This window comes from Sturnus vulgaris, chromosome W (assembly GCF_052056855.1).
Source record: "Sturnus vulgaris isolate bStuVul1 chromosome W, bStuVul1.hap1, whole genome shotgun sequence".
Classification (NCBI taxonomy): domain Eukaryota; kingdom Metazoa; phylum Chordata; class Aves; order Passeriformes; family Sturnidae; genus Sturnus; species Sturnus vulgaris.
Window position 1 is genome coordinate 19,404,834 of NC_142282.1, and position 10,552 is coordinate 19,415,385.

Sequence of the window (10,552 nt, forward strand, 5' to 3'; positions counted from 1 at the left end):
GCTGTGACAGCTCTGAGACACCCTGGCCATCCCTTGGCCACTGCATCTAGCTGCTTAGAAAAGTAAGCAACTGCCATTTGATATGGGCCCAAATCCTGGGCCAGTATTCCCAGGGAAATCCTCTGTTTTTCATGAGAAAAGAGAAAGAATGATGTACTCACTTCTGGCAGTCCTAGAGCTGGGGCTGACATGAGGACGTTTTTTAGTTGGTGAAAGGCCCGTGTGGCCTCTTTTGTCCACTGGAGAGGTCTCTGTTTCCATTTGTAATGAGCTCATACAGAGCTTTTACAAGCAATCCATATTGATATATCCACAACCTACACCATCCCGTCATCCCCAAAAAGGTTTGCAGTTCCTTTATCGTTTGAGGTTTCAGGGTTTGGCATATGGCTTCTTTACGATCTTGCCCCAAAGTCCGTTGTCCGGCACTAATCTCATAACTCAGGTAGATCACTTTCTGCTTCACCACCTGAGCCTTTTTCTTTGATACTCTATAACCCTGGAGTCCTAGAAAGTTTAAAAGGCTTATCGTCCAAGTCACACACACTTCCTCTGTCTGGGTGACTATTAGGATGTCGTCTACGTATTGCAACAGCCTTCCTTCTCCCCGTGGAGCTTCCCAGGTGTCTAAGTCTTTTGCAAGTTGTTCTCTAAACAGAGTAGGTGAGTTTTTAAATCCCTGAGAGAACATGGTCCATGTGAATTGAGTTTTGAGTCCACTTTTGGGACTTTCCCATTCAAATGCAAAGATTTTCTGGCTAGCTTCATGGAGAGGGAGGGAAAAGAAGGCATCTTTCAGATCTAAAACGGTAAACCAAGTTAGCTCTGGTGTTAGACATGTTAATAAAGTATATGGGTTTGCTACTACAGGATAAAGATCTTCAGTTACCTTGACAGCTAGTAAATCCTGCAGTATTCGATATGACCCATCAGGTTTTTGAACAGATAAAATGGGAGTATTGAAGTCAGATTGACACTTTCAATAACCCTAATTGCAAAAAGTTCTCAATTATTGAGTTAATTCCTTCTCTAGCTTCTTTTCTCAAGGGATACTGTTTAATTCTAACTGGTTGTTTTCCTTCCTTAAGTTTAATTAATATAGGAGGTGCATTTTTCGCCCTCCCTGGTACATTAGAAACCCATACTTGGCTCATTATTTCCTCACTAAATTCATCTTCAATCTATATAGCTGTTTGTTGGGAAGGACGAGAATTTAATGGAAGAGTTTTGCAGATATACAGAAGGTTCTATAGGAATGAAAGCAAGTTTTGATATAGAAGAATTGCTGAGCCAGTCTTACTGGGTAACTAGAAGGCAAAGAGCAAGTGAGTTTGAAGGGGCTTTTCTGGCTTAGAGCAAAGGCTAAATCCACCTCAAACAAAAGATGTTTTTACCAAACAAAAGGATTTTCACAGGCAAGCAAGAAAGCCAATGTTGCAAGTAGAGAAAAGATCTCAGACATTTCCACTGCAGAACAAGTCCCAAAGTCTAGCATGTAACTACTAACTCCAATGATTGGCTAATCACTAACATAATATGGTAATTTTAGCAGTTTTGATAGGTTACATGTAAATGTAAAAGGTATTGTGTTAGGTTATATGTAAATGTAAAAGGTATTGTGTATGATGTTGATTGGTAGTCATGTGTTAAGATGCTCTACAATGAAAAGTATATTATGTATTGTAACCAGAACTAGAATGGGGCTTCAGGACACATGGCTTGCCTATAGCCAGCAGCTATAGGCTCACCCACGACCCTAAACTGCTGTAACCTCGTCTATGCAATAAACAGCATTTTAAGAGCTGGCTGAAGCTTCTGTCTCTACGTCAGGCTCTTACAGCTGTTAGCATTAGACTTAACACTTCCATGTATTAGTGATCATTTACCTCCAGAATAATTCCCCATTTTTAAATGTAGTGGTTGCTTGTAATTTTTCCAATAAGTCTCTTTCTATAAGTGACTCTTGGGAATTGGGCATGTATAAAAACTCATGAATGCCCCATTGTTTCCCATATTTATATTTTAATGGTTTGGAGAAATATGCTATTTCAGATTGGCCAGTTGCCTCTCTTACTACAGTGTAATCATTCCCCACAGCTATTAATGCTTTATTTAAAACTGAATATGTTGCTCCCTAGTCAATCAGAAATGTCACCTTTTTCCCTTCCTCCCCCACCTTCATTGTTATAACCAGTGGATCTGCTGTGGTAGAATCCCTACGGTCTTCCTCAGTCTTCTTTCATGTGCGCAAACACTCCTTCCATTTCCCGACTCCCCTTTTTCTGATGATTATTTCGTCTCCGTTCTGGGCATTGATTTTTCCAATTACCAAATTTCTTACAGATTGCACACTGGTCTCTGCCCTACCAGGGCGGTCCATACCTGGGTGGTCCCTGCCCTCGTCTTCCCTTTCCTTCTTCCCTTACAACTGCTACTGACTTTCTCATTCCCTGCTTATGTCCTTCTTCCCAATTACTAAAAATTCTCCATGCCTCATCCAATAAAGTCTCTAAATTCCTCCCGTCTGACTCCCGAAATTTTGGAAGTTTTCGTCTGATGTCTCCCATGGACTGCCCTAAGAATAAATTGACTAACTGTTGTATTCCTACCTCAGACCCAGGGTCCAGCGATGTGTGACGACACATTGCATCTCTTAAGCGATCTAGGAATTTGGATGGTGACTCAGAAGGACCCTGCTGTATTTCATACAGAGCTGACCAATTTACAGTTCTGGGAATAGCTCTTTCCATCCCCTTGGCTATCCATTCCTGATAGTTTTCCAACTTTTTCAATTCTGCTGATCTGTTTGGGTCCCACTGTGGATTTTGAAGCGGGAAATAATGTTTCACATCCAATCATTGGGTTTTATGATAGTCTTCTGCCAAATCCCCTATCGTTTTTATAATTAATTGCTTTTCTGTTTTGGTCAGGTCATCTAATAATAATTGCATATCACTCCAGTCTGGGTTATGTTGCTTTATTATGTACCTTAAATGTTTAGCAGCATTTACTGAATCACTTCGGTAATTTTTAGCAACTTTTTCCCATGCATCTAGATCAATCATGGAAAAAGGTACTTTAACAAGTACTCTTTCTCCTTCTGGCCCCACGGCCTCTCTCAGGGGAAGTTGCAATGCACGTTCCCTAGTCTGGAACGAGATCGGACTGCCACGAGTGGGAGGGGCTGGAATTGATGTTCCTTCTGAATCTGCATCCTCTTCCTGTCTCCTAGGGGAATGCCTTAGTAAGTCTGTTAAATCTTGTTCCTGGGTTACAGTACAATGAACTTTGTCTAGTTTCGTGCATCTTTGCCTGATACTACATGCTGAACAACATCTCTTAAATTTCCTTCTACTAGCTTTGTTCTCATTTTCGAGGGTGTCCTAGGTTACAATGTAAAGATGTGCCCAAAAGTATGTATTCTATCACAATCTGTTGAAACGAGGTGGGGCAGTGATCCTTATCTCCGTGGGAGATATCCTCTACTAATGGGTCATCTGTTAAAAACCAGGTGGAGCAGTGTTCTTTATCTTTTCCACAACCCATCCATCCTCCAGGAGGATATCTTCTGTTAATGGGCCATTGAGTCCCACTGCATGACTGATAAAATTACATCATCCCATTGGGAGATGCTCTAGCCAGGGGGAGGAGCCAAATATTTCCTACCTAGATAAAAACTGAGATTTGGAACACAAAAGCAGCCTTTTTCCACTGGATCCCAGAGGAAAAGTGGACCTTTCCACATCATCACTGGACCTTCAGAGTAAAAGTGCACCCTTCTACAGGACTACTGCTTCAACTGAACCACATCTGTCACTCCAGGAGGATGCAGCCACCATTTAATCGGACTGCTACCAACACCCTGACTGACAGGGTGTCAGGTTGTATTCTGACTCTGCCAGTGGTTTTCTTTTGTACTATTGCATCTATTTTATTTTTTCTCTTTTTTCCTATTAAATTGTATTTCTGACTTGGAGTGTCTCACTGGTTTTACTTTCAAACCAGTACAGAGGGCTAGTACCAAAGGATCAGATGGGGCCCTAATTCCGCAATCCCTTTGCCATTTAGGGTTATTTTGAAGGGAGAAAAACATATCTGAGTATGAAACTTCATCCCATTTTCCTTCCTTTCTCAAGAATATTAGCTGTAACAGGGTGTCATAATCTAAAGTTCCATTAGGTGGGCACTTCATCTTCCAGTTTATACAGAGGCCACCAATGGCTGCAAAATTTTATCATATTTCTTTTGTTTTCTGTACCTCCAGTCCCTGCAATTTCCTTCCAATAGGCTAAAACACATCCTAGTCGACTAGCCTTGGGCATGTCTTTACTCTGTCCAGCTCCCATTATCTCCTCCTTCTTGTCCTATCCTGTTTCCACCCAAATCCCTCCTTGCAAATTCTCACAGTTCTTTCCCAATCTTCCTCCCACACACACACCCAAATTGCATGTACTAAATGTGATTTTCCACACACAACCTTTAGAATCTTAGGTTCAAAGTCGGTTCGATTGAATACTTCAATTTACACTGAGGGCATATACCCTGCCATTTATCAGAGGAACAATACCAACGTTTTTCACAAGTCCTACACTGTAACAGTATCCACGCAGAATGCCACCCTCTTGATGCACCGAAAGCCCCAAAACGCTCACAAAACAAGGTTATCCCATTTCTTCTCTCTTGAAAATGTCCAGATCCACTTGCACAGGCTGTTCCCAATCTAAAGCTACCAACCTTCCTGCTGAAATTATATATATTCCTTCCAAATAAACCTGTTTATTTTCTCTTTCTATCCAACGATTTACCGGATTTACAAACTCCCAAGGATCAAGCACAAACCACTGAGGGAGTGCAGTTCCTTCAATTCATCTGGTCACGGTTAAAACATACGCCGACCACCCCGTGTTTAAGTACAACACTCCTATTTCACACTTGCACCACACTTACTCCGATAGCTTCATTTTTCTCCTGCTGCTTCAGTCGCCCAAGGTCGGAAACACAGATAGAGCACTGCACTCACTTCATACTGAGCGTACATCTCACTCACTCATGCAAACTGTCCAGACTTAGCAATCACAAGGTCACAGTTTAAAAGCAGCAATAAAAATAAAGATTCACTCAATCCACCCCTAGGATCACTAGTGGCTACCCCATTGGTCAGCGAATCTCCCTCTGCTGCTGCACTATCCGTCAGCGGAGCGGTGTCCCCCGTCAGCCACTTTACTGGCCAGCAGCTGCTTGCAAGCCTTTACCTTACCACAGGGACTATGCTTGTGCACCAGATGTCACTGAGTGACATACCAGCAGCCCTGGCTAACTACCATATGCCTTGGGGGGCCCCTGGATTTGATACATAGTATTTCTCTGCTGGTCCAACAGGTCGTTGCATGTCCTCACAGTGAGCAAGCAGAGAATCGGAGTTCGTCCGGGGAAAATCCCTGGGGGCATGCTTTAGGATATCCGCCCCCTCAGCCGATCCTGTGGCTGGACAAAGAACCTCCTGCCTGGCTTGCCAAAAATGATTAATGGAAAGACTCTATAACTCACTCACAGAGGAAGGTATAAAGTAGGTATGTTTATTCAGCTCCAGGCACTTGTGGGATTTCTCCACAAAGATATGCGCGCCTCCCAAAGAGCCCAACCCTCCATTTGTTCTCTAAAATGTTACATATGCATCAGGTTTCGCAATATGTGCATGCATATTCACTTCCTAACCCCGCCTAGCCCCACTTTGTATTATAATTAGCTAAGGAGTCCTGCACTTGCGCAGTGCTCTCTGGTGGTCGTATGGTGGTCATACAGGATGAAGAAAATAATCTTCCTCAGAGTTGAACTCTTCACCCCATCTCCTTGCACATGCTCCTTGGTCCCATGGTAACAGTCCAGAGCGCAAGGCTGGTTTAGTCTGATCTAGGGATCCGAGAGGCCCCTTTTTTATCTACACGGCCTCGCAAGTCTAGCATTCCTTTGTCTTGTTTTGGCAAGCAGTCTCCTCCTTATCAGAATATTCTTGCAGAATCTACTTGTATTGCCTCATCCTGTCTTTGCAAGCACAGCAATTCTCTCACCCTGTCTTCGCAAGCACAGCAAATGTTAAGCAACATACATTGTTCAAACAATTTATTCTTAACTCCCTTGTTTCAGTCGTATCTGGGCTCTCAGTAAGGCTATAGGTAAGGTTTGAACCCATGTCATGGATGTTTCTTGACAGATTTTACTAATTGGGGTTTTAAGGGTTCCATTCATATATTCAACTTTGCCACTTGCCTGGGGCCTGTATGGTGTGTGCAGGTCCCAGGTAAATCTCAGAATTCTGTTAACTTTCTCAATCAGTGTTGCAACAAAATGTGGTTCCTTATTTGATGACATTCTTAAAGGAACCACAAACTTTGGAATTATATGACTGAGTAAAATTTTCACCACTTTGTTGTGTTGGTGTGATGGAGTAAGCTTCAGGCCATCCACTGAAGGTATCCACCAATATCAGTATATATTTGTATCCTTCTTTGTTTGGCATCTCAGCAAAATTTATTTGTTAATAATGTCCCAGGAGATTTCTTGTCTTCGTTGCCTTTAACAAAACTTTCTTGCTTGTGTCAGGGTTGTTTTTACAACAAATTTCACACTTGTTTGTTATAGATTGTACAATATCAGTCATCTTTTTCTCTATTTTCTTTAAATGTTTTAAAAGATTTTCTGTTCCACAATGGGTATTCTTATGCTCCCGCTGAGCTATTTTTCAAAGGAGCAAGGGTGGAATTACAACTTGTCTTGCTGGAGTAACAGTCTATCCACCTTCTTTAATTTTAGCTTTAAGAAATTTAATCAATTTGTTGTTCTTGTGATCATATTTTGGGGTATACTTTGACAAATCTATTTCTTTCTGTGGTACTACCGCAAGAATGCCTTTTTCTGCAATTCCTTTTGCTGTTTCATCAGAAAAGCGATTTCCCAGTTTGAGGGTTGTCTGATTTTTTTTATGACCTCTGCAATGCATGATAGCCACTTCTGTAGACTTCCAAATACTCTGCAGGAGGGCAAGAATCTGTTCAGCATGTTTAGTCTCATTATGTTGAGCAGTTAGTAGGCCACACTCCTTCCAAATAGCTTTGTGGGCATGAACAACACTGAAAGCATATTTGGAATCACTCCATATGTTTACTTTCTTTCTTTTGCTCAGTTCTAGAGGTTTTGTAAGTGCAATGAGTTCAGCTTTGTGTGATGATACATCTGAAGGTAAGGCATTGGGCTCAATGACTTTATCTGTGGTGGTTATAGCATAGCCTGTCATTTTCTCACCATTTTTCATGAAGTTGCTTCCATCGGTATATAATTCTCAATCTGGGCTCTCTAAAGGAATGTCCTTCAGATCTGATCTGTTGGAATAAGCTTTCTTCACTGTCTATAAGCAATCATGTTCAGGAACGTTGTCAAGTAACGTGGATGATAAAAACATTGTAGGGTTTATCACAGATGTTGCTTTTAGAGTAACATCATCCTGTTCCAACAATGCAGATTGATATTTAAGGATTTTGCTAGGGAATAGCCAGTGTCTCCTCTTTTGTTCCAGCACAGATATCACTGCATGGGGTATATACATGACAGTGTGCTGCCCTCGGGTGAACTTATGGGCCTCCTGTATTAGGAGGACAGTTGCTGCCACAGATTTAAACACCCAGGCTACCCTTGGTTAATATTGTCTAGCTGTTTTGAAAAGTAGGCCACAGCTCTCCACTGGTTTTTAAGGTGCTGCTCCAGTACTCCCAGAGCAACATTCAGTCTCTCATATGTAAAAAGTTCAAAAGGCTTAGTTAAGTCTGGCAACCCCAGAGCTGTGGCTGACATCAAGGAATGTTTCAGCTGTTTAAATGCAGCCCTTGCCCTCTCTCTTTACAGGATTGTTCCCTTTCTGGCTGCTTTAAGGGCCTCATACAGAGGTTTTATCAGTAGTCCATAGTTTGATACCCATAGGCGACACTAACCTACCATTCCCAGAAAGGCCTGTATCTCTCTCACAGTGTGGGGGTCTGGAAGAGAGCCGATGGCTTCTTTCCATTATCTGCTGAATTGTCGATGTCCATGGAAAATTTCCAGCCCCAAGTAAACTACTGTTTCTCTGGCAACCTGTGCCTTCCCTTTCAAGACTCAATACCCACTGTGGCCCAAAAAGTTCAATAGACTTACAGTGAGCTGGATGCAGTCATCTAGTGTTTTGGTTGCAATTAAGATGTCATCAACATATTGAAGAATAACTCCTCCTGGTTTCTGTCTCCTCCAGTCTTCCAGCTCCTTTGCCAGTTGATTTCTGAATATTGTTAGGCTGGTTTTGAATTTCTGCAGTAAAACTGTCCAGGTGATCTGGGTCTTCTTCCCTGTCTCAGGATTCTCTCACTCAAAAGCAAAGAGTTTTTGGCTATTCCTGTGCACAATAATACAGAAAAAGGCATCCTTGAGATCTAAAACAGTGAACCACCCTAATTGATTTGTCATTGTGGTCAAAAGAGTGTAGAGATTTGTTACAACTGGGTGTATATTTTCTGTTATTTTTAAAATTTCCCTTTAAATTCTGTATTGACCGATAATTCCTACCATCAGTTTTCTTTACTGGCCGGATGGGTGTGTTGTATCTGGATGAGACATTCTACTAATAACTCGAATTTGAGAAACTTTTCAATTTTAGGTGCTAATTCTTTATGGTCTTCTCATTTCAAAAGGTTTTGTCTCTGTTTTATCGGTGTAGCCTTTAAGTGTAATATTTACTGGTTCAGCTTTTTTGGTTTTCCTAGGAGGATCATTGGCCTACATTATTGGAATGACAGCATCTTTAACTTTTTTGGGAATTTTTCCATAACATTTCTGTATGAGAATAGCAATTGCTTTGGCAAATTTAGATTCAGTAATTATAACCGTCATTCTTCCTTTTTTAGAAAATTTAATTTCTGCTTCTAATTTCTTAAATCAATTTTTACTTAATAATGGCTTTGGGGAATTTGGCAAATACAGGAATTGGTGAGTTATCCAGTGTTTTTACAATTTAAATTTGAAAGGTTGGAAAAAAGGTGTTACGGCTTTTTCCCGGCCTATACAGAGTCTTTCACCTTCCACCGGTCTAGCTCAGGTGTTGGGATGATATTCCTCTGGGCCTTAGCCACAAAGACGTAGATAAGATATCAAAAGAGGCTCTTTCCCCTGATAAAGTTACAGGTTTATTTCTCGTGGGTAGTGAGTGAAAAGGGAAGGGAAAAGAGCGGGGGAAGAGAGAGAAAAGAGGGGGAAGAACAGGGTAAAAGCGTGGGGGGGGAAAAGAGAACAGGGGAAGAGAAAAAAGGGGGGAAAAAGAAAGAGCGGGATAAGAGATCTGGGGAAAAAAGAGATGCGGGAAAAGAGTGGGGGAAAAAATGCGGGAAAGAGAGCGAGGTCAGCAGGTCCTGACCTTTTCTAGGGTCTGGAAAGGGGGGGCGGGGAGAAATTGGATCCCAGCCAGCTCTGTGTGGCCAGGAGGGGAGAGGGACCAAGATACAGGGTACAGCAGGGGTCACGGGATGTACCATTTACAATGTATCTAGGGAACGCAACATCTCCCCGTTTTTTGTTTAACAAAGTTGAAAGAAGGATATTGGTATCATTCAAATTACGATTTTGCCCACCACTTGTAGCTGGCGGGAGGGTTAGATTGTTTCAAGTCTTTCATTTCTATGTGATTGACTACTGAGGTAGAGGGAATGAGACTATGAATAGCCTTGAAAACCAAGTGACGTAGGATCCCGAATGCCATTATTACAAGGAAAAGAATAACAAAAATTAACACAATTGTTTTGACTATAGATGTCCACCACCCTGTGAGTCCCCAGCCTTTGAACAGTCCATTGAACCAATCTTCAGATTCTTGCTTTACTTGTCCGATTAAGTTGTTCATGTTTCGGAGGGCAGCATGGATGTTAGGAGCTTTCGAGGTCAGGTCCATACAGCAAAGTCCTTCAAATTCCTGGCACTCATGTCCGTGTAGTAGCAAGAGAAAATCTATTTTCTTGTTGGAGCATCTGTGCCAGGGTCAGCCAGATGTTCTGACGTGGCTGAGGGACAATCCATGCAGCTGCTAGACTGTTCAGTGTTAGCAGGAAGACAGCTTGGATGGGGTTCATCACGGGACTGAGAGAAGAGAAGGTTTTCTCTAGAAGGAAAAACAAACATTATAAAACCTATTAAAAGTCTCTATTTGCCGGAATGCCACCTTCTATGAGGATTTCTTTTCCTTTTTTTCTGCGGCGTCTTCTTTTTGAAGCCACTGCTACTTGTTCCTCATTCTCCTCAGTTGGAGCAGGATGTTTGGGAACGAACGGTTTCACCCACTTTTGGGGAATCCACCGAGGGCCTGAGGGAGTGGATACACACGCATAGCCACGCCCCCAGGTAACAAGCTCATAGGGACCTTTGATTTCCCAGGTTTCTGGGTCCCTAATCAAAACTGGAGGATGTTGGGATAACTTGAATTGTTTGCTACTGTTAAAGTGACGTACCACAGGTGGACTCATATTTTCAAATGAACAATTTA